Source organism: Pinus tabuliformis, chromosome 1_2 (assembly GCF_031772625.1).
Source record: "Pinus tabuliformis cultivar Carrire ecotype Pingquan chromosome 1_2, CPIR1, whole genome shotgun sequence".
Taxonomy (NCBI): Eukaryota; Viridiplantae; Streptophyta; class Pinopsida; order Pinales; family Pinaceae; genus Pinus; species Pinus tabuliformis.
In genome coordinates this window covers 1,205,988,838-1,206,014,635 of record NC_142298.1, presented here as the reverse complement: position 1 = coordinate 1,206,014,635, position 25,798 = coordinate 1,205,988,838, and the positions used below count along the sequence as shown (strand labels likewise).

General features: G+C 34.9%; 2 pseudogenes; both read right to left on the bottom strand.

Moving 5' to 3' along the window:
• Positions 1-2,204: 2,204 nt before the first annotated feature.
• LOC149210598 (hyperosmolality-gated Ca2+ permeable channel 4.1-like) lies at positions 2,205-25,798 on the bottom strand (annotated as a pseudogene).
• LOC149210599 (hyperosmolality-gated Ca2+ permeable channel 4.1 pseudogene) lies at positions 20,136-21,212 on the bottom strand (annotated as a pseudogene).

The window sequence follows — 25,798 nt, the reverse complement described above, 5'->3', positions numbered from 1 at the left end:
TTATGATGCAAGATGATTTCCTTCTTTATCCTTCAATGAACCAGTCACTCTTGGGCATCTTTATGCCATCTTTGCTTGAGCCAAAAATGAGAATTTTATCTAGAATTTAAAGCAATTTTAGAAAACCTCTTAACTTGAACATAATGTATATTTTTTTCTTATACATAAGATACTTAATCATAACTATGATTTCAATGAAAAAAAAAAATTTCTTCCATGAATATATTCAACTTTTAAAAATAATATAAAATTATAAAAATATGAAATTTATGCATTAAACTAAAATTCAATGAATCTTGATTCTCTCATATATTTTATATATTTTGGAATTTTTTTTGGAGTCTTTCACACACACACACACACATATACAAAAGAAAATATAAAACTCTTTGATTCACAAAATTATATTAAAATGTGAAATGTGACATGTTACGATGAATTTTGCCTGTCTTAATATTCTACATATACATATTTCACGAGACATGTTTTACATATTTTTCATGATGACTTATTTTATGTAGATTTTTCAATATTATTTTTATTGTTTAAATTGGTTTTTTTATTGCATATATAAATTTGGAATGTTGAAAAATCCAAAAATACTTGGATTGTGGAGAGTTCACAAGTCAAACTTATAATTCAAGTATATATTTTCCAAATTATAAAAATAAAGAACCTTCAAAACTCCAACAATTAGACTACGACTTATTTCAAAATACACGATTTTTTAATATTAGAGTAGACTTTTCAACGCTAACATTTTCCTGATATCTATTCAATGGCCAAATATCTATACAATGGCACCCAAAAGTAAAAAAAATATTAAAATTTATATAATATTATATATAAAAGTTCAAGTTCAAATTTAATGTTATGAAGATTTTAAAATTTCAAAGTTCATAACAATAAGACACCATACATAGCATCCATATTTGATTCATTGCTCATTACGACTTTTTTTTTTTAAGTTATACTTACAAAAAGATTTATATTGATATAAAAAGTTTTACATTGATAGCATATGATGGCCATATGATAGAATCGATCTAAATATGTCATTAAACAAAACATGCCTAAGGATGGCCATGAAAAAAGTACATAACACATATAGGGAAAAAAACAAAAAATATTGGAATCACGCAGCTTGGGGTTGATCACCACTATGTACTTTCTTTCCTTTCTTCTTTGTTACTTTGATCCAACCTTCTGGAGGTGTGGCTACCAAATCTACCTTAAGATTGTTCTAACAATCTAAAGAGGCATCCTTGTCAAAGTCTGAGGAGGTTGATTCATGGGTGCGCTTCATGGAACCCGTTGAAATGTTGTTACTGAGTTCTTATTGTTTGGCTGAAAAACTTTGGATATCCTGGCCTCCTTCACGAGGCTTTTGGAGATATTAGTTATGGGCCTCGTCTGATGGGAGCATGTCATCATCAGAGTCATCATCTTCATGATCCGAGGAAGAGGAATCCTCCTCTTCTCAAGGAGGTGGGTTGCATGGCTTCCATTCTTTAGATCTAAGCTTTTGTTTAACTGGTTTTTAGAACAATAGTTCTGAAGATGACGTGTTTGATGGAAAAGTCGGCACCAAAATGTAGTGCTTGTGTAGTCCAACTATTGGGTACAATGAAAATCACCTATTTTTAAATTATTTTATCAGACAAGCCTTTGTTGATGTCGAGTTCTACTTAAATCCTGCCATAGGTGAAGACTCCACACTTGTCTCACAAGGGATCTGCGGCCAGAAAATGTCCCAAGGTGTTTCCAATACCCAGAAACACTAAAGAATGTCATAGATGGGCTGACAAATTCAGGAACCTAACCCAAATGGGTAGCTTTGTGATCACAGTTGTGGAGGGGTCAAAATGTAGGAACTAAGGGGTCAAGAAGAGCCCAGTTTTTCCCCAAAACCAGAGCCCCCTAGAAAGAGTGTTTCAATAATATGTGTCATTGTCAAAAATGATGATGAAGAAACCCTTCGAACAAAAGAGGACCTTGCATGCCTTAGTCCAAGTCGAATGGATCCATTAGTAAAGATCTATTGTACATGGCTATAACCCATTGAAACGGTAGATGAGGCCATTACTTGCCAACAACTCATAGATTCCATCCAAATTTGGATGAGTGATTTCCACTGAAGGAACATCCTCAACTTTGTCTACTATACAAAGGACCCGAAGCAATCTCGGTTTGCGTCGCCTTGCCTAAGGGAATGGGACGTTCTTGAGGCGACTCTGCACTTTAGGGAACCTAGGTTCGGATCGTGTCTTTGTAAGACGAGGCTTGGGAGGAGGAAGTCTTTCCCAATGCTCCCCCACGCAGTCGAAGAGCCAAGAAAACTATGACATCCATGAATATATTATAAATAGAGAGAGGAAAGAGATCTTCCATTTGCTTACCTTCAAAAAGAAGGTGTTGTTTAATCTAAAGGGTCGCCTTGTTTTGAGTTCCATCGATAGCTTGAGGTCTCTTACCAAATCCGTAGATCTGACCCAAGAAAACATCGAATGCCCAGAAATCAACTTGATTGAGATTCGAATAGGCCTCATAGCGGTGACAAACTTAGCTTTCTCACCAGCGGCTTCCTCAACATCGATCTGCTTCAGAAACCCTGGTAAACCCTTAGGGCAAGGTGTTTCATCTTCCATGGTTTTAGGCAAGGGCTCTTGCTCAACAGTTGCAACTTCTCCATGACAGGTTTCTTGTTCAGCAACCATAGCTTCACCATTATAGGGCTCTTGCTCAGCAGCTGTGACTTCTCTATTATAAACAATGCTCCCATTCATAAGTAAACCCTTGTCATTGGCTTCATTACCTCCTCCCATCATGGTTCTGGCCTCTCCACAATCCAAGGTCCCAAGTTCAGCAGCTCTAACAGTAATATTTCCAACAAGGAGCGCAAATTCACCTTGATTTTCGTCCTTAACGGAAGCCAAACCCTTAATTGCAACGGGCTCTTCTAGAATGGCATTTTTTCATAGGGTTAATAAGTTACAACATCGTGATTTTTGCCTTGCGAGTGAAATTGAAGGGCAAGAGAATGCGAGACTCATCCTTGGAAACCCATCCTTGAGCATTAAACCGACTGAAATCCTTCACCATCTTCTCTTATTCATGCCACTTTATTGCTCATTACGACTTAAAATACAATAAATAAATCATAAAACAAATTTTATTCAAAATAAATATTCAAGTTAATTAGGTCATTTGACATAGCTTCTGTTGGTTGAAGTTACAAAAGAAAATTCAAATCCTAGTTTTGGTTGCAGCTATAAAAGAAAATTCAGATCCAAAGATTAATGAACAATGTTAGGGATTACACCTTCATTTATACTATCTTGATATTGAACCCCTCAATGTTGCTTAAATGATTGTTTATACAAATTTTTAACATATATTTTATACGTAGTAAAATAATTCAAATTATGAGATAAATATTCTATAAATATAGAGAAGCAATTTTATCATTTTTTTATTAAAATAATTCAAACTGTGAGATAAATATTTTATAAATATAGAGATGCATTTTTCACAATTTTTAATTAAATTTGAGATTAAATTCAACTCCAAAAATAATCGTAAACTGGTTTAAACCACCCTAAAATTCTAAAAAAATAATAATTTAAAATTCTAATTTTTTTTTATAGTACATAAAAAAAATACAATGCCACTTGCACCCACTTGCACCCTATTTCGAGGACAAAGTAGCCTTAAGGAAGTTTCAGCACAACACCTCCCGTAGTATCAATATTCATTGGACACCAAGATAAGTAAATGATCTAGGGCCCAGAAGTGAGCGAGTCAATAACCTTGGAGCAAACATTGTCAATCTATGACATTTCAAATTTCCATGTATTTTTATCATTGTTAATTTATTTTTAATTTTTATGTGCAATTAAATTAAATTAGGGTATTAAATTAGGGTAATATGTGATTTGAAATAAGTATAATTAAATTTAAATGTTGTGACACAATTAATGATTAAGAGTATGTGTTTCTTCAAAAAAAAAGTCATAGGTTCAAAATTAAAGAAGTAGAATATGTATGTTTTTGTAGATTTAGCAATTAAAAGGGTAAAGTATGTATATTTTTGCAGATTTAGTAGTCAAATCCTTGGGGGGAGGTGGGTCCCTTGTCCCAAAAACAAGAGGGTCTCATGCACCAATTTGATATTTGGGGGTCTCATATACCAATTTGATGTCTTGCTTAACCCTGATTTTAAAACTAGATAATAATAATAAATTTTGATCCCTTATCCCACAAACAAGAGAATCTCATTTACAAATTTTATATCTTTAAATCTTATACACCAATTTGATGTCTAACTTAACTCTGATTTTAAAATTAAATAATAATAATAATAATATTTTCAAAATAAATCCTATCATAAACTTTACTACATTTATTTGAAAACCATCTTTACCCACTTTTTGAAACATATAAACTATGTGCTACCATTTATATATTGCCCACATAATTTAAAACATACGGTAACTAAAAGACCTTTTATTTAAAATTGATTGCAGTTTCATATCAAGAGATGTTAGGTTATTTCGAACACCATTATTGTTATGTTATTCAAGAAGTAGCGAAGACAACTATATTCCATTTAACCTAATAATAATACCAAACTTTGATGGACTAAAAAGACAATATAATATATTAAAAATAAACCTAACTAATGGAATTTCTTTGTCTTATCGCTTTAAGACAAAGAAATAAGCATATAGTTGTTGGATTTATGAAATACCATTTTCACCCTATGTACACTCATGTTTGACTTTCAAACTTTCATATGATATTAATAGTGGTGTCCGATTTATGAAATGAGGTATTAATTTTATGAGTAAAGAAAGTGTAATCCGCGGTGCCCGATTTCTGAAATGATGTATTAATTTTATGAGTAAAGAAAGCGTAATCCCACTATCTTGTCTTACAAAATAATTATTGTATTTACTTTCATTTACGTTATCCATTTATATGCATTTGAAAGTATTATTAGGGCATATGGTAAAATTAGCAACGAGGGTGGAGGTTAGTTTATGGCAAGGAAAAAGTTATAGAAGGTTAAAATGTTTGGTTAAAATATGTGTTCTTTTTCCCTTATTTTCAGGCTACCCATTTAATGGTGAAAGAGTGAGGTTGTTTAAAGAACTGCATCTTTATATTATTATTTTTATTTTTATAGTGGTCCATATTGTAATAATGATTTAGGCAAATAAATCTAACGTACTCATATCTTTCGCTTGGTCCTACGTGTAAGAGAATAATTATGTTATCCACTCCAATTAATATGCCAAAGCATCCTAATTGGTCCTGCTAGTTGGTCTTGATATTGAAACATTAATTGCAAGCTGCTTTTTAATAGACAAATTATCTCTAAAAGTGAGATAAAAAAGGCATTTAAGATGAGATCTTCGGATCTTATTTTAGTTCATAAAAATTGCACCCATAGACCATTTTTATTAAGATTTATTATTATTATAATACATATTTTGTTCCACTGCTTATTAAATATATATGAAACTCCAAAACCAAATTGCTTTTAAATTTGAAAGTTTGAAAGTTCGTATTGCATAAATGAGAGTTTGCTCTCACTAGTGTCACTATATTCTTTAGACTTATTTGTAATTGTCACACATACTTTAGAGGTGGAAACCAAGGATCGCTTTGTTTTCACATGTTTACATTATTATGAGATCATAGAGTGGTTTTTTAGTATTTTGTAGAAATTAGGTTGTAGCTTTACTGTTGTTCATGAAGTTTTAATTAAAATTATAAATACAAATTTACTTTATTTCTATGTGAACATTAATTTACAATTTAGAACAAAAATCTCAAACATGCAAGAATAAATTACACACATGCAACGAGCATTTTTATTTAGAGAAAGCAATTTGCTAAAAACCTCAATGTCTGCTTGAATTAATCAAATGAATAGAAATGTATTACAATTGCTTTACTCAACTCAGCTCACCCTGCAAGTGCACAACCTATATCCCTACTCACTAAAGGCCTATAACCCAGACTTAGCCAAAATATTTCCTCAACTTGAGCTCATATTTCCTTGTGTTATTCCTTGAGGAATTTCCCCTATTATTTAGGAAATTTCTCTAATTGAATTGTGCAATTCCTTAGGTTGATTATTTGACTGCATGCAACACTTGTACACTCAAGACTAGTCTACCATTGATGTTACACTGCCTTAGAAGATCCAGCTCAACTGGGTAACTCGAATTCTCTGCATGCACTAGATATTTTGGGTTGATTGATCAGCTAACTGGATGATCACTGAGTTTGACTAAAGTCCCACCACTTAATTGACCTTCCACTAGTTCCTCTAAAAGTTGGAACTAGTTTAACTGAAAACAACTTGAGATAACTGACCTTGATTGCTACAAATTAGCAATCAAGCATGCAAAACTGAACTCTAACTCCTCCAACTTGAAATTGCTGACTAAACTAGGTGACACAAGCCATGTCACACAAGTTAACATCATCCAAGTTGTTTACTGGTGTGGAAATTCGAATTTTCTCAATTTAATGAAGGCAAAATCAAATTGAAAACTTTTTGCATTCTTTCAACACTCCCTCTTAGCAAGAAAGGGATTATCAACCACCCCTATCTTGCACCTGTGGAACTCGAACTTCCCTCTTTACAAGGCCTTTGTCAAAATTTCAAGATCTTCTTCCTCTGTCAGAATGTATTGCAACAACATTATCCACCTCTACATACAATTCCATAAATGGTGATACAAAATATCTATATGTTTGGATCGATCATGAAAAATAGGATTTTCAGAGAGCGTGATGAAACTTTGATTATCACAGTAGATCACAGTTGGATCCATCATCTGACCAAACAATCCAACAAGGAACTTTCTCATCCAGATCACCACACATGTTTTTTGACTAGCAGCATGTATTCTGCTTCTCCTGAGTTGAGTGCCATAGATCTTTGCTTCCTGTTGTACCAAGAAACCGTTGTGGACCCAACACAGAAAATTCCACCTAATGTATTGTTTCCGTCTAATGGAATCCCCACTGAATCTACATCTTTGAAGCCACATAACTTCACTCCCTTTGTCTGTCTGTACCATATTCCAAACTAGGCAATGGCTCTGAGGTACCGTATAAAATTCTTAGCTACCATCCAAAATAATTTGGTTGGACTAACCATAGCTTGGTTCAGTTGGTTTCCTACATAGGACATGTCTGGTTGTGTGTTCACAAGATACATTAGTGAACCCACCAGCTATCAGTAAACAATAGCATCCACTTCCTCACCTGAAGTGGAATCCCATTTCCTCTAGTTGGTCGCTAGTGGTGTCTTCATGGGTTTGCAACTATCCATGTAGAACTTCTAAAGTATCTCATTGGCATACTTTCCCTGAGAGACAAAAAACTCCCCATCAACTTGCCATACTTCCAATCCGAGGAAGTAGTACATGAGACCCATGTCCTTCATTTCAAACTCTCTTGCAAGGTCCTCCTTGCAAGATCTGATTAACTTCTCATCATCATTTAAAATCAAGTCATCAACATATAAGACAATAATCAACAACTCACCTTATACCAAGATATGATAAAGGTTTGCATCTGCTTCACTTTTGGTGAATCCCAAACCAGTGATATAGTCATTGATCTTGGTGTACCAAGCACGGGGTTCTTGCTTGAGACAGTACAATGCTTGCTTGAGTCTGAACACATGAGACTCCTGATCAAAAGTCTCCAATCCTTCTAGTTTCTCGATGTACACCTCCTCCTTAATAACTCCATTGAGGAATGTTGTTTTTACATCCATCTGGTGGATCTTCCACCCCATCTAGGCAGCCAGAGCAAGAATTGATATGACGGATGAGTAGCTTGCTACAAGAGTAAATGTCCCCTCATAGTCAATCCCCTCAACTTGAGAGTACCCCTTGGCCACAAATTTGGCCTTTTACTTTTCTATGTTTTTGTCTATTGCATGCTTTACCTTGAAGATCTATCTCGCACCCACAAATAATTTGTCTACTGGTCTCGGGACCACTTCCCAAACATTATTCTTTATAATGGAGTTTTATTCCTCCACCATTGCATCAATCCATATAGGTTTCTCTATTGCTTCCTCGAAAGTGGATGGCTTAGTCTCTATAAGCTCATTCATTAGAGCCAGTAGCTAGTGTACCGATCTAGTGACCTTCTCTACTTGTGCTAATTTGAAGAAGCACCCACATTCTCCCTCACATCCTACACAAGTCTCTCAGCTTCCTCGGTCCTTTTTTTCCTTCTTGCGATGGTTTTTCTTGAGTGTTTGTTTCCACTCTCTGCTCCTCAACTTGTGGCTGCTCCACAATTTCTTGAGGTTCCTCCTTTGGAGATAAAATATCTTCTTCTGGTGGGATCTGAAGCTCCCTCTCAAGAGAGCACCGCATGGCTTTATCTTCGTCAAATTTTACATCCCTTCACACAACTATCATTCTGAGGGATGGCAAGTACACATGGTAGTTGTGGGGAGTTTTTGTGTAACCCACAAATACCCCCAATTTTGTTGTCAACTCTAGCTTCTTCCTTGATTCTTTGGAGACATGGCAGTAAACAGAGGCTCCAAAAATCCTGAAATTTGACACATCCATATTTCTCCCTGAAAAAGCCTCCTCTGATGTAATCATGCCAAGAATCCGATGAGGACTCTGGTTTTGCAAATAGAATGTTGTGTTGCATGCCTCGACCCATAAATACAGAGGTAGGCCTTGATCATGCAACATCACCCTCACTACTTCCACAATGTTATGATTCTTTCTCTTAGCGACCCCATTCTCTTGTGAGTTGTGGGGTGTTGTTTTTCACAAAATTAATAAATTCAGTACTCACCTCCATTATTTCTCCTAAGAGCCTTCACCTTATTTCCCATTTCTTTCTCAACCAGTGCCTTGAATTCTACTAACTTGGAGAATGTCTCATCCTTCATCCGCATGAAGAAGATCCAACACTTCCGTGAAAATTCATCAATAAAAATGCCAAAATATGTGTGCCTGGTAGTGGAGGTTGTTGAGAAAGGTCAATAGACATCATAGTGGATCCTTTCAAGGAATTCATGTGCTTTGTTATCCTGATCATTGCAGTGTGGATTTTGTGTACTTCCCCAAATTACATCCTTTGCATACATCATATTGCTCAAGTTCTCTTTTGGGAAGGCTTGTGGTTATCTTTTGCATGATCTTCAAAGCGCCATAATGCAAATTCCTAAGTCTTCTATGCCAAAGTTCACTGACATCGTGTCGTTGCACCTTCTCCACCTTTGTGCTCAATGCAACACAATCATCAACATCTAGCTTGTACAAGTTCTTCACACGAACCCCGATTTTCTTCACCTATCTCATGGCTATATGTCTCAGGAATGTCTTTCCTTTTTTTGAATATCACATCATAACCATAGTCTTCCAAAAGTGAAACAGAGACGAGATTTTTCTTTAGGCTTGGAATGAATATGAAATCATTGAGCATGAGGGGGGAGACCAACTCCCTTTGAAAGGTGATTTTACCAATACCAGTCGTGCTATACCTTCCTATGTCTCTCATCTCGATCTGCATATGAAAATCTTTCTCCTCCAGGTCACTGAAAAAATTTCTATTCCCTGTCATGTGGAACAATACACCTGAGTCCAGGTACCACACACTCCCCATCATTACAGTTATGGACATGCATGTAATGAGGGTAAATTCAAGTTTGAAATTTGAAGCCAAAGCCTCACCTGTTACTTCTCTTGAGGCATTCTCGCTTGCCTTCTTGTGTGGACACTTTTTGGCATAGTGCTTGAGTTCATGACAATGGAAGCATTTAATTTTTGACAAATATTTCTTCTTGCCCCCTTGACTGGATTCTGGTTTTGATTGGGATTTCTTCCAATTCCCCTTCTTCTCCTTTCCATCCAATGAAATTTTTTCTTCATCCTCGCCCTTGGATGAAATCCCATCTCTATTATTCCGCCTCATTTCCTCCTATACCAAATCAGACCATAAGCGCTCCCAAATTAGTAGTTTCTCCCTCCCAGTCATCGAATCTTGATAGCTATGCTAGCTCTTTCGAAGGCCCAGAAGAGTTAAGATTACCAAGTCTTTTTCAGGGACATTAACACCAACCCCACCAAGTTCAACATGACACTGTGTAAAATTTCTCAAATACTGTGGAATTGTGTCATTCTCCTACATCTTGATGCTTCGAAGTTTATCCTTGAGCGCCATCTTCCTGTGATCACTATTATTCTCGAACAATTATTCAGTTCTTTCCAAATTGCAAATGGATTTTCTTTTCCGTGGAGATTCAAGACAATATGATCTCATACTCCCTCCAAGAAAGATTATTCTCCTCACCTTGGCTACATCTTTCTTCCACTGAGCAAGGTTCCGGGCATAAAATTCTTGTGGTTTTGCAACATATGACTTGATGTATTCTAGTAACCCATTTTCATCCAATACTTCCTCCATGTGGTCCTTCCATGCAAAAAAATTAGAGGTGCCTTCCAAGGCATCCTTTAGCCTTAGTTGATTGAAGGTCATCTTCTCAAATCTGAAGAAATCCTACTACACTAATCTTCAAATTTGAACCTCTCAGAAACAACTTCGAATTGCCTGCTCTAATGTGAATCCAGCGCTGATACCTTGCAGAAATTAGGTTCTATATTTGTCACTTCTCATGAATTTTTAATTAAAATCACAAGAAACAAACCTACTCTAATTCTCTACGAACATTAATTCACAATTTAGAACAAAAATCTCAGACATGCAAGAAGAAATAACACACATGCAACAAGTTTTTGTATCTAGGGAAAACAATCTGCTAAAAACCCCAATGCATGTTTTCATTAATCAAATGAATAGAGATGTATTACATTTTCTTTTCTTAACTAAGCTCACCCTGCAAGTGCACAACCTATCTCTCTTCTCATTAAAGGCCTCTGACCTAGACTTAGTCAAAATTTTGCCTCGGCTTGAGCTCATATTTCCTTGCATTGTTCCTATAGGAATTTGCCCCTATTATTTAGGAAATTCCTCTAATTTAATTGTGCAATTCCTTAGGTCGATCATTTGACTACATGCAACACCTATACACTCAAGACTCGTCTACAATTGATGTTACACTTCCTTGGAATCTCCACCTCAATTGGGTAACACGAATTCTCAACATGCACTAGCTATTTTGGGTTGATTGACTAGTTAACTGGATGATCGCTGAGTTTGACTGAAGTCCCACTACTTAATTGACCTTCCACTAGTACCTCCAAAAGTTAGAACTAGTTTAAGTGAAAACAACCTGAGATAACTGACCTTCATTGCTACAAATTAACAATCACACATAAAAAACTAAACTCTAACTCCTTCAACTCAAATTTACTGAGTAAACTAGGTGACACAAGCAATGTCACACAAGTTAACATCATCCAAGTTGTCTGTTGATGTGGAAATTCACATTTTCTCAATTTAATCAAGGAAAAATCAAATTGAGAATTTCTTACTGTAATTTTTTCAACACATTTTATGGACTCTCATGACTTGCTCGAGGAATTCATGGCATATGAGGATAAAAAATATCCAAACTTCTTTTTGCAAGAGATGTTTGACATACTTTTCCACTATCTTTCATGAGACCAATATTCCAATGTAATTGGCATATGGAGTCATTACTTCCTACTTGTATCTAACCCACATAAGAAGAGAGCCCATGACTAATTCATTGACATAATTAAAAGGTGTGTTAAAAGACTCACAATACCTTGATAAATATGTTAACCTCAAACAATTGAAGAAATGTCCCAAGGTTACATGATTAGGTTTCTTTAGCACAATCTTCCTCTTAAGATTCTACTTGGAACTTGTTTAGAAAACTAATTTTCTAACTTTGTGAAGATTTCGCTTGTATACCTAATTTTGTACATGTTTTGTTACGGAAATTTTTCACCCCCAATTTCATCTCTTTAGCGCATCTTTTGCAATTCCATGGGCCACTCTTGAAATTATGTGGGAATTTACAACAATATAGGGGATCATAACTCGATGTTGATTATTTATAGATCCTTAATTAAAACACCAAATCAAATAATCAAGAACATTGTTTGCACCATTAACCTTTATTGAAATCTACTCTTCATTAACCTTTCTCTTCTAATTTCAAAATATTTAGTACTCTATCTCAAAATCCCAAGTACTTTCCATTATTGTCATATTTCTCAACTTAACTAATATTACTGATATGTTCTGTAACATGTTCAAAAATACATATTTGTCTAGCACTTGCATCTCTCTACTCTTCTTATTTGTCTTCATGTGATACTAATCAACCATTATTTCATCTTCTTCCTCTCCTCCCATTGCGTGACATTGATATAAGCCTTACATATCAATATGCCAAATTCTTCATACAATTCCATTGTGTGTGTTATCTCTAAACTTCTTTTTAACGTCACACAACCAAAATTTTCTTACATTCAACTTAGTTCAAGTTCCTATGAGATAACACGAGCCTTTTATATATGCACTAGAGATTCAGTGTTACCTTTGAATATTTATTTCATTCGTATATAATTAATACATGACATTATGTTCAAGAATGAAATAACTATCATCACCAAAATGCATTTAATATCCTCCCATTGTGTGACATTGATGTAAGCCTTACATATCGATAGCCAAATTCTTCATACAATTCCATTATGTGTGTTATCTCTAAACTTCTTTTTAACGTCACACAACCAAAATTTTATTACATTCAACTTAGTTCAAGTTCCTATGAGATAACACAAGCCTTTTATATATGCACTAGAGATTCAAGGTTACCTTTGAATATTTATTTCATTCGTATATAATTAATACATGACATTAGGTTCAAGAATGAAATAACTATCATCACCAAAATGCATTTAATCGTATTTCAATAACATTGCCAAGACTTGAAGCATAATTCTATCATAGTATAAAATGTTTAACTTGACTATCATCCCCATTTTAATCCTTTGGGTTGCAAACCAATGTTAGGTTATCAAGAATATGGAATCTTTTAAGGCACGAAAGAAAAATTTAAGCACTATATGGGAACAAGTACACATATCATCATTATCCTAGTTCCTGAATGTGTCTAGTGGGATATACTTTAAAATGGATCATATATTCAAGAGAAAATAAATCAACAAAGATACTTCATATTTTCACATCGGTTAGTGCATGTAAAGATAATTAAACCTAAGCAAGGGGTTAAAGTCAACAATGTTTTATAGCTATAAAGGTCATAAGAAAATGGTTATGGTGTTTAAGAATATTAGATAATTCAGTCATAATTTGTTTCCCAAAGAGGCACCATTATAATGGATTATATTATGAAAGAATTCATGGAGGGTGTCACTTGATTGTTTTAGGGGAACTCCCTTTGGATCTCATCCTTGATATTGATTCGTAAATTTTCATGGATATTCCACTTGATAGTTTGTCATAACGGAATTGATAAAACCATATTTAAAAATACAAAATATTCACTATCAAGGTTTTATTTCTCTTTATATTTCTAGATCTATAGATTAATTTTAATTATGTAAGCATGAAAATTAAATAATATTCAAAACTATAGAACAAAAAATACAACTCACAAACCACGATTTGACATAAGATATGAACTAGGAAACCCTTTCAAGGGAAAAACCAACTAGAAGGTGAGGTTGCTCTGATCTCTTTCTCTAAATAGAAAATGGTTGCAAGTATGAGGAAGTATGGCCTAGGGCCTATGGGCTACTACAGTGCACAACCTCTTATTATTATTTCCTTCTCCTTTCTCCCCTTTCCCTTTTCCCTCCCCTCCCCTGTTCGTGTTCTTGTCATATACTGAATTGAAACTAATGGGATCAAAATGCCGATTGTAATATCTTTTCAATTGGAAAGATATTAAAAGATGCGGAAATCTCAACCAATTTTGTCTCTTATTCTTATTTTTTCTTCTTTTCTCCTTTCTCTTATTCTTATTTCCTTCTCCTTTCTCCCCTTTCCCTTTTCCCTCCCCTCCCCTGACCCCCTCCCCTGCCCTTTACCCTTGCCTCGCTTATGCTTTTCCTTTGAACTTGATCTTTCTGTTTATCTGTATCTTTGATCTACTTGTTTGATTCCTCTTTGTGTACTCTATATCCTATCCCTCTTAGATATTTTTGCTCATTTATGGAACAAATTCACTTGACCCCTCTTGCCTCTATCAATGCTCCAAGTCCATCGAACCAGTGAACCTCAAATATCAATCTTCTCACCAGTTGTGCCTTACTCCATCAAGCTTACAACACATCGAGGCTCCTATCAAGTTGTTCACAACTTCGTTTGTCAACTTCGTTTGTGAACAACTCTCAACATTCCCATTTATGCTCCTCAACTACTCAGGGGCTTCATCCCAATATGGTCTTTCTGCTCTGCACTAATGAATACCAACATAGGGTAAAGAGGGCTTCCACCTATCATTGCAAGATGTCAATCTCCCACACTGAAAATGGGCTAGGAGGATGTCCCATCATCTATTGTAGAATTCCTTCTCCACACACAAGTCTAGGGTTGCTCAAATGCTCCTCCAGTTCATCAAACCTTGAGCTCAAAGACTGCCACTCTAGCAACCACCTAAGTCCAATGAAGATGGTGCACACCAGGCTCCAACTTGGGCATGATCACACTACTTTCCAAAGGATGATAAATTCTCAATCCACTATCCACACTTGGTGCACTCTCACACTACCCTCTAACAGACCAATAGTGATCAATCCTTTTTGTAGCATCTTCCTCTGGCTAGGAAATCCTCCCACCTAGGAAATCCTCCTCTTGGCTACCAATAGACTTCTCAACATGTCCTCTCCTAGGGCACCCATCCACCTACATCAAAACAACCTTAACTTCAAAAATACATACCTTGTTTTGGGGCTTGTTCAATTGTTGAAGGTGTTGGTCCTAGTTAGGGCTGATAATCTCTCCTACAACTGTATTCACCCTCTTTCTTGCTTTTTCTGTCAAGTATTGCTTGTCTATAGGAAAGCCAGACATATATTAAGCATGTGGCACCCTGCAACAGCCCCAAACAACCTCTAAACAAGCCTTTCCACCTCCTGTAATATGATAGACCTCTACAACTGCCTAAACATAGTCTTCCCCAAAATATTTAACCATAAAGAATCCCTCAAAACACCCTTAAACATTGCGGCACCCTCCTGCAATGGAGACAAATACAACCCAAAATAGTCCTATTTTTCTCCACGCCTTGCCCTCAAGTGTTATGGTTGCACTAGAGATAAATTGGTGTTCCTTTGATGCTCTTGGATGTATCAAATAACCTCACACTTGACCTATATTTATATGCATCAAGTGGCTCCAACGAATTTGTCTTTGGGCACCATTTTGACCTGAAGCCAACTTGCCCAACTAGACAAATAAACCCATCATATCTTCAAAAATTAATATATCTTCAACGACAATTCGGAATTGGATTATTCTTGATGTGTTGGATTTGTCTCGTCATCTACTATCATCCTTATCCATCACATGTTGAAATATCATCATGGTTTTGGCCCAAACATTGATTTGTGAAAAACCCCAAGCTTGGGTTTCAAGCCCACAAGGCCACTTGTGGAGTTCCTTCCTCCAAATGCTCGATCCTCAAGGCTTGGAGTACCTCCCAAGCTATAAAAATCAACAATTTTAACTATATACATTGCATACATTTAATTGTAGTCATGTTGAAGCAATTTCAACTATTAAAAATAAGATAGTTTTGTCATTTGAAATCATAGAGAATAAGTAAATGAAATAAAATAACATAAGGCATCTCAGTCTATTTCTCAATAGTTTTTATTAAGACACAATATGGAAATTCATCGTAAGAAACAAATAATACCCACAAAGCAACAAAAAGAAACATTGCAAATGTTAAAATTTTCATGTAAATTGCTCAGTAAAAATGCCTTAAATAATTCCTTTAATTCTAAAATTTGAAAACGTAGGTACTCTAATAAGTATGAGTACTTTTATAGCTAATTTCCCATGTTAGCTCTTTTGTCCTTTGTAGGAGGGATAAATACATTTTTTCAAAGTACAACATACATATATAAATTCAATTAACCAACAGAAAAAAACTCCAACTGATATGAAGTTCCATTACTAACAAAAGACTTAAACATTTCAATGATCTATGCAAAATTTGTCCCAGTGAACCCTAGAAATGCCAATAGGTAGTGATGAAGTTGATTATTCTTTAGCATTGTAACAATCCTCCTTTGAATTGGTATGCCCCAAAGCAATTGCATTGCTAGGTGCCGCAATATTTCTTGGCATTCCAATGTGGCATCATCCAAGGCAGATCCTTCCACTAAATGAGATATTTAGATGGTATCTTAGCTCTAAGTTCTTCTCCCAAATTGCCAAAATGTGTTCTGGAGTCAAGATCACATGATCATCATGTAAATAAGGTAGAGTTTTTGAAGTTTTAACACTTTGTCCCATCAACTTTTAAGCATGATATGTGGAAGGTATTATTAATTGGATACCTGCTAAAAGCTCCAAGGTATAAGCAACGAGTCTTATTTTTTCTTAAATTTTATATGGTCCATAGTACCGTGGTACAAATTTTTCTTTGTCTTTGGTTTTGCATGTATGGCTGCAATCTTGGGAAGACTCAGTCTCCAACCTCAAATTATCTCTACTTTTCTTCATAAGTTTCACATGAAGTCACAAAATTCTAAATTTTGTTTTATAAACCATTCATATGTTTATAAAATTTATAAACCATTCATAAGTTTTGAAAAATCCATCACGCACAACAGGAGAATAATGACACTCTAGCATTGTATTTTGATTATATTACAACATTCCAAATAATGTTGCACTTGCATAATGCAATTGAGGGCTCAAAGAAATTTTTAAGATATTATTACATGGTTGTTAGCATCAATGAGTTGTTAGAGTAAAATGAGAGCTTCACATATAATTCTAGTGACAAGTTCTTAAGAAATATTTGTCTATCGATTTGATCTTGAGGAAAAGATTGCATCTATCAAAACTCAACATAAGAAAAGCTAACATGACTTAAATCAAATACAAAAAGAAAAGAATACCTTGAACCAGGAAAATAACAAAATATGATCAAAATCTAGTTTTAACATTTTCCATTGTAAAGAGAACATATCCATGAAAATCAGAATTAACTGTATAATGATTAATCAAAATAAAAAATAAATATAACTATTCATCTTTATGAAAATCAAAATAGTTGTGGACCAATGGACATGATTATAATTTAAACACTTAGCATTTATCACCATTTGGGTAGCTCATGAGGTGAATGGAAGCCGCATTTCAAAGTCACCCTCTTAAAATATCTACCCATGAAGTTAGAATCAGACTAAAATTGGATTTGGTTGACTAGACATATCGATATTGGAAGGATACAAATACCATCCATATAACATCAGTCCATCCTCAGAAGGGTTCCCTCCAAGGATGACTCGACCAGTGCCCGCAGAAAAATCAAATCGACTAGGAAAAAACATAATGTTTTTACCAATACAACCTGATGCTATTGTGAGATAGTCAAATGGCTTTCAAAGTTTGAAAGTGAATAAAGAGATATAGGAACAACCAAGTACATGCTCACAAATATTAGCACATTTGGCAAGAACTGGAAAAATAAATTTGTTGCACAGCTAGAGCTTTTCACCCAAGCCAACCACGACTCAACATTGTCCATTTCCTCTACATTAATAATTCTCCTAGCAGTTTGTAACACACTTATTATTGCAAGTGGTGAGCTAAAAAACAAAAGAATTATGAGAAGGCCAACATTCACAGCCACCCGACGCATTTTCATTGAAAATTTGTTGGTACCCAAATGGTGCCAATATATGTCAGCAGTCGATGGTGCTATCTCAACCTTCCAATGACTTTTTTCAAGTTGAAGCTCCATAATAGAGACAAACATTCCAACTGGCCTCCTTTGCTTAGTTCTTATATCTTGAAGGGCCCTGTTTGTAGTACTAACATCCTTGAATATGACAAATGAAACACCAACACCCTGAGCTTGTCCATTTCTGTAAACTGCTAACCTACTTTCTAGATCTACAAGTTGAGCTACAAGCCTCCTCAACCTCTCTTCCTCAATAAAGCCCAAATTGAAAAGAAGCCAATCCTTGACCCCTTGAAATTTCAAAACAAATTGTCTCAATTTGTGCTTCACACTGGTGAAATGTGAACCATGGTACCACCCTTCAGCGGAGAGATCAACATATGGAGTTCTATCTTGCTCATAATATTCCAAAAATATTTCCCGCTACTCAGAAAGTGTTCTTCCATGCATATGAGCCTACAACCATGCAATATCACGCTGAAATTAACATGGTTTAGAATTTTGTAAAAATTTAATGACATAAGTTCCCAATTTAGCATGTATAACAACAATGCAAAACACCGTGCCCAATGATAATCTTACCAATATCAAACTTCTTGATTTTGTGCAGTCATTTAGATTTACAATGAACCTCTATTTGATGAAATAAAATCCTATCTAATTTCTACATATTTTGGGAGATTATATGCCATTTTGGAGTGCCCCATCTTCAATGAAAGAGCATACTTATCAATTAAGATGTGTTCCATCACATCCTTACAATAACTTCCTGAGTGTAACTTTGAAGTTCGAACAAGCCCATAAATTGAACTAAATTTTGAATGAAATTTCTCTCATTTTACACAATATTTTGTTAGAGCATAAGTCAACTAAATTTCACCATGCTGAAACATATTTTTTTGTTCTCAAAAGAAGGTCAAAAGCTTCTTAAAAAACTTCTCCACTAACACTTATTTTGGACCATTTTCTATAGAAATTTATTTATAAATACAATAGGTTAATTAAAATAGAATGACCACACATAAAATAGTGAAAGTAGGTAATAAGGTGCTTTTACAATTTACAATAGTGAAAGTAGGTAATAAGGTGTTTTCATAATTTACATAATAGCACAAGATCTAATCAGATTTAGTTTGAATTCACAAGGATGAAAAAAAGATTCTTCAACTGTTTGCCAAATTTTGGTACACCACCAACTTTAATGTTGGATGAGAATGTTAGCTCATTAGGTAGTGACAACAAAGCCAATAAGTCTCTCTTCATTGTTTTAATCGTTTGCCTCCTAGAATCTCCCCGGACTGAGAAGAAGAATATCATAGAAATTAGGAACAAAACCACACAAACTCGCATTATTTTCAGCACAGTTTCCATGAGCTTTCCATCATTACCTATTGAAATCCACGAACCCTATATACAAATAAAAAAATATATTTGTCTACCACATACTTGTACCCAAAGTAAGATGCACCTACAGGCACCACAAGTGGCGCAAAGGAAAAATAAATAAGTGTTAGGGCAAAGATGATAATATTAAATGCATAAAATTGAGCAAAATCAAAAGTCTACATCATTGAATGAGGGTTTCTTGCTATTAGATAAATTGTAAGATCTCGTCCTTGTAGATCAAGCCCATTTAAGTTCACATTTTGAGTTAAGTCATCTCCACTGTCAAAACTGAAGTAATGTTCAGATAACAAAGAATATTCCAAACTATCATCTTGGCTCTCTATAACGTGGACCTTAGCCTCTTCTTGAGCTAGCTGTATCAAGTCATTATTTCAAAATTTCTGCAATTTTTCTTTATCCAATGAATTGGGGCTAGCAAGTCATAAGATATGCCCAAGAAAGTGTTTGTAATAAGGAAGGCAAGAGAAGAAAGACAAGACTTGGACAAGAAATATGCACTCATGTATTGCTCAATTTTCTTGCAATCATCACCATCCATATAACATCAACCCATCTTGAGAAGGGTGCCCTCCAAGGATGACTCCACTAGTGTCCGAAGAAAAATAAATTGACTAGGAAAAAGAATAATATTTTTATTAATGCATCCTAATGCTCTCCTGAGATAGTCAAATGGATTTCAAACTTGGAAAGTGAAGAAAGAGTTGCAGTAATAACCAAGTACAAGCTCACAAAAATATTTGGCAAGAACTAGAAAAATAAATTTGTTACCCAGCTGGAGCTTTGCACCCAAGCCAAGCACAACTCAGCATTGTCCATTGCCTCTGCATTATTAATTCTCCTAGCAGTTTGTAACGCACTTATTATTGAAAGTGGCGAGATAAATAAAAAAAACAATATGAGAAAGTGTTCTTCCATGGACAATATCATCCTGAAGTTTCACCAGATCATGTACTAGGTCATCCAGAGAAGCCAAATATTGTGGCACTGTGAATTTATGCACCTTTTCAGGATCACCTTCCTCAAATTATTCTTGAAGCAATCTCTTGAAAATTTCTAGTGTCTTTGGAATTCCTTGGATCATAAGAGTATAAACAAAGGCAAAATATTCTGAGAAATTTCCATCATTGAATCTTGTATCATTTAATCGCACCTTCAGTGCTCTGATACATTAATGAACCACAGTAACTACAACCACCATAAACAATACATGCATCCACAATAATTTAGATCCCTTCTTAATATGACTCGCAGTAGTTTCCAAAAAATGATCTTCCATAGGGATTGTTCCTGCATAGAGATTAAGAGGGAGGAGAAGACGGATTACTAAAAAAACAAATTAGAGCAAATACAACAAGACTTACACCCTCCATGTAAAGAAATTTAATTGCAGTAGCCCCATAGGTTCGATAAATCTATTGATCGATCATATGCCACACCACCAACAATCTGTCAACCAGGCTAGAAGGTCTTGACACCTTGTGATTGCTTCACAATTTCACAAATAAAAATAGAAGAAGACAACACAATTCCCCCATGGAAGAGATATTCAAAATATACAATATATTTCCATACCATGTCCCCTCTAAGACTCTGGTATAACTAAACTATCATCCGTGCCATTCAATCAAGAATTCCCACCTACAGTCATCACGATTGATCCTTCTCCTAAATGAGATATTTAGATGTTATCTTAGCTATAAGTTCTTCTCCCAAATTGCCAGAATCTGTTTTGGAGTCAAGATCAAATTATCATGATGTAAATAAGGTAGAGTTTTTGAAGTTTTAACACTTTGTCACATCAACTTTTAAGCATGAAATGTGGAAGGTATTATGCAATTGGACACCTGCTGGAAGATCTAAGGTATAAGGAACGGGTCTTATTTTTGTTGAAATTTTATATGGTCCATACTACCATGGTTGAAATTTTTCTTTGTCTTTGGTTTTGCATGTATGGATGCAATCTTGGGAAGACCCAATCTCCAAGTTTCACATGAAGTCACAAAATTTTAAAATTTGTTTTATAAAGCATTCATATGTTTATAAAAATTATAAATCATTCGTATGTTTATAAAATTTATAAACCATTCACAGGTTTTGAAAAATCCAACATGCACAACAATAGAATATGACACTCCTTGAGAATCTAGCATTGTATTTTGATTATATTACAACACTCCAAATAATGTTGAACTCAGATAGTGAAATTGAGGGCTCAAAGTAATTTTTAAGATATTATCACATGGTTGATAGCATCCATGAGTTGTTAGAGTAAAATGAGAGGTTCACATATAATTCTAGTGACAATTTCTCAAGAAACATTTGTCTCTCGATTTGATCTTGAGGAAAAGATTGCATCTATCAAAACTCAACATAAGAAAATATAGTGTGACTTAGATCAAATACAAAATGAAAAGAATACCTTGAACCACGAAAAGAACAAAGATGATCAAAGTCTACTTTTTACCATTTTCCATTGTAAAGAGAACATATCCATGCAAATCAGAATTAAATGTATAATGATTAATCAAATTAAAAGATATATGTAACTAGTTACCTTTGTGAAAATCAAAATAGGTGTGGACCAATGGACATGATCATAATTTAAATATTTGACAGTTATCACCATGTGGGTAGCTCATGAGGTGAATGGAGGTCGCGTTTCAAAGCCACCCTCTTAAAATATCTCCCCCTGAAGTTAGAATCAGATTAAAATTGGATTTGGTTGACTGGACATATCGGTATTGGAAGGATGCAAATACAATCCATATAACATCGACCCATCCTAAGAAGGGCTCCCTCCAAGGATGACTCCACCAGTGCCCGCAGAAAAATCAAATTGACTAGGAAAAAGAAGAATCTTTTACCAATGCAACCCTATTCTCTCCTGATATATTCAAATGGCTCTCAGACTTGGAAAGTGAAGAAAGATTTGCAAGAACAACCAAGTACATGCTCACGAAAATCAACACATTTCGCAAGAACTAAAAAAATAAAGTTGTTGCCCAGCTGGAGCTTTTCACCCAAGACAACCACAACTCGACATTTTCCATTTCCTCTGCATTAATAATTCTCCCAACTTTTTGTACCTCACTTATTATTGCAACTAGTGAGTTAAAGAAAAGTAGTATGAGAAGGTCGACATTCACAACCACCCAACGCATTTTCATTGAATATTTGTTGGCACCCAAATGGTGCACATATATATGTCAGCATCCAGCGGTGCTATCTCAACCTTCCAATGAATTTGTCCCAGTTGTAGCTCCATAATAGAGACAAACATTCCAACTAAGCTCATTTGCTCAGTTTTTATATCCCGAAGGGCCATGTTTGCAGTGCTAACATCCTTGAATATGAAAAATGCAACACCAGAACCCTAAGCTTGTCCATTTCTATAAACTTGTCTAAATTTGCGAGTCAGGCTTCAAGCCTCCTCAACCTCTCTTCCTCGGTAAATCCCAAATTAAAAAGAAGCCAATTCTTTACCCCTTACAATTTCAAAACAAATTGTCATAATTTTTGCTTCACATTGGAGAAATGGGAACCATGGTACCACCATTCAGTGGAGAGACTAGTTTATGTAGTTCTATCTTGCTCATAATAGTCCAAAAATATTTCCCACTCCTCAGAAAGTTTTATTCCATGGATACGATCCTGCAACCATGTAATATAATCCTGAAATTAACATGGTTTAGAATTCTGTAAAAAATTAATGACATAAGTTCCCAATTTAGCATGTATAACAACAACGCAAAACACCACGCCTAATGATAATCTTACCAATATCAAACTTCTTGATTTTATGCGGTCATTTAGATTTACAAGGAACCTCTATTTGATGAAAGAAAAGCCTATCTAACTTCTACATATTTTGGAAGATTATATGCCATCTCAAAGTGCCCTCTTTTCAACGCATGAGCATACTTATTAGTTAAGATGTGGCCCATCCCATCCTTACAATAACTTCCTAAGTGCAACTTCAAAGTTTGAAGGGCGCCATAAATTGAGCTAAATTTTGAATGAAATTACTCTCATTTTACACAATATTCTATTAGAGCATAAGTCAACTAAAGTTCACCATGTCGAACCAGATTTTTTTTTTTCTCAGAAGCAAGTCAAAAAATTCTTAAAAAAAGGTTTCCGCCAACAAATATTTTGGACTATTTTCTACACAAACGTTTTTATAAATACAATAAGCTAATTAAAATAGAATGATGACACATAAAATAGTGAAAGTTTGTAATACAGTGCTTTTAGAATTCACAATAGTGAAAGTAGGTAATAAAGTGTTTTGACAATTTACATAATAGCACAAGATCTAATTAGATTTAGTTTGAATTCACGAGGATGAAAAAAGGTTTCTTCCACAGTTTTCCAAATTTTGGTACACTACCAATTTTAAAGTTGGATGATAATGTTAGCTCATCAGGTAGCGACAACAAGGTTGATAGGTCTCTCTTCATTGTTTTAATTTTTTTCCTCCCAAAATCTCCCCGGACTGAGAAGAAGAATAACATAGAAAGTAGGAACAAAACCACACAAACTTGCATTATTTTTAGCATGGTTGCCATGGGCTTTCCATCATTTCCTACTGGAAATTCTCAGACCCTATATACAAATAGAAACTTATATTTTCCTACCACATACCTACACCCAAAGTAAGATGAACCTAGAGGCACTACCATAAGTGGTGCAAAGGAAAAATAAATAGGTGTTAGGGAAAAGATGATCATATTAAATGCATAATATTGAGAAAAATAAAAATTCTTCATCATTGAATGAGGGTTTCTTGCTGTCAGATAAACTGAAATATCTCATGCTTGTAGTTCAGGACCATTTAAGTTCCCATTTTGAGTTAAGTTATCTCCACTGTCAAGACTGAAGTAATGTTCAGATAACAAAGAATCTTCCAAACTGTCATCTTGGCTCTCTATGAGGTGGACCTCGGCTTCTTATCGAGCTAGCTGTATCAAGTCATTATTTTGAAATTTCTACATTTTTTTCTTTATCCAAGGAATTGGGCTAGCAAGTCATAAGATATGCCCAAGAAAGTGGTTGTAATAAGGAAGGAAAGAGAAGAAAGACAAGACTTAGACAAGAAATATGTGCTCATTTATTTCTCACTTTTATTGCAATCATCACCATCCATATAACATCGACCCATATTGAGAAGGGTTCTCTCCAAGGATGACTCCAAAAATTCCCACAAAAATATTAAATTGGAAAGTGAAGAAAGAGTTGCAAGAATAATCAAGTACATGATCACAAAAAATAACACATTTGGCAAGAACTAGAAAAATAAATTTGTTGCCTAGTTGGAGCTTTGTACCCAAGCCAACCACAACTCAACATTGTCGAGTGCCTCTGCATTAATAATTCCCCCAACAATTTATAATGCACTTAGTTTTGCAAGTGGTGAGCTAAAAAATAAAAGAAGTATGAGAAACTGTTCTTCTATGGACACGGGCCTGCAACCATGAAATATCATCACAAACTTTCACCAGATCATGTACCAGGTCATCCAAAGAAGCCAAATATGGCGACATTATGACTCTATGCACCTTTTTAGGATAACCTTCTTCAAAGTATTCTTGATGTTTGTATTCAAGCTCGTTAAATATATAAATAATAAATAAATGCACATAATGAGATTGAATCACACAAGAAAAAACCCAAGGAATTTACATGGTAAAACTATGATAGTGTGTCAAGGAAACCTCCGCGGGGCAAGGGATTTAAATTATTATTACTCGGGGTCCAAAATGGCTCTCCATCCATTACATATTGCCTCTCGGGAAATCATCATTTTTTAACATGAAAAACTTCGTTACATAACTCCCTATGGTTACAAAATTGTCTAAACGATAAACCCAAATTTACTAAGTTAATTACATTTTAACTATAGTTATTTTCATTCTTAACTTTTTCCACCTTGAAAACAATTTTCCTAATCCCTTGCCCATGCCCATTCATCATATCTTCTGCAAGCCAAGAGAAGCCAAACACCATCGCAACTTCTCTACCAATACTGGTTTCGTGAACATGTCTACATAATCCTCCTGTGTGTGGACCTTCTTGAGAGCTACTTTGCCGCCATCGATCACATGTCTTACAAAATGGTATCTAATGTCAATGTGCTTAGTCTTTCTGTGATAAGTTGTATTTTTAGCCAAATGAATAACACTCTAACTGTCACAGAATACATTCACTTTCTCCTGCATCCTTTCAAGATCATCAAGTAGAACTTTCAACCAGATTGTCTCTTTATAGGCATTTGAAGCAGCTATATAATCTGCTTCAGTAGTGGACAAAGAAATTGTTTCTTGAAGCTTTGACATCCAGCTAATTCCTCCACCTGCAAGAGTAAAAACATATCCTGTAGTATATCTCCTCTTGTCCACGCCACCTGCATAATCAGTATCCACATATCCATAGAATGAATCTCCACAACCATTAAAGGTGATACAATGGTAGCTTGTGCCTTTCAAATAGCGAAGCACCCAT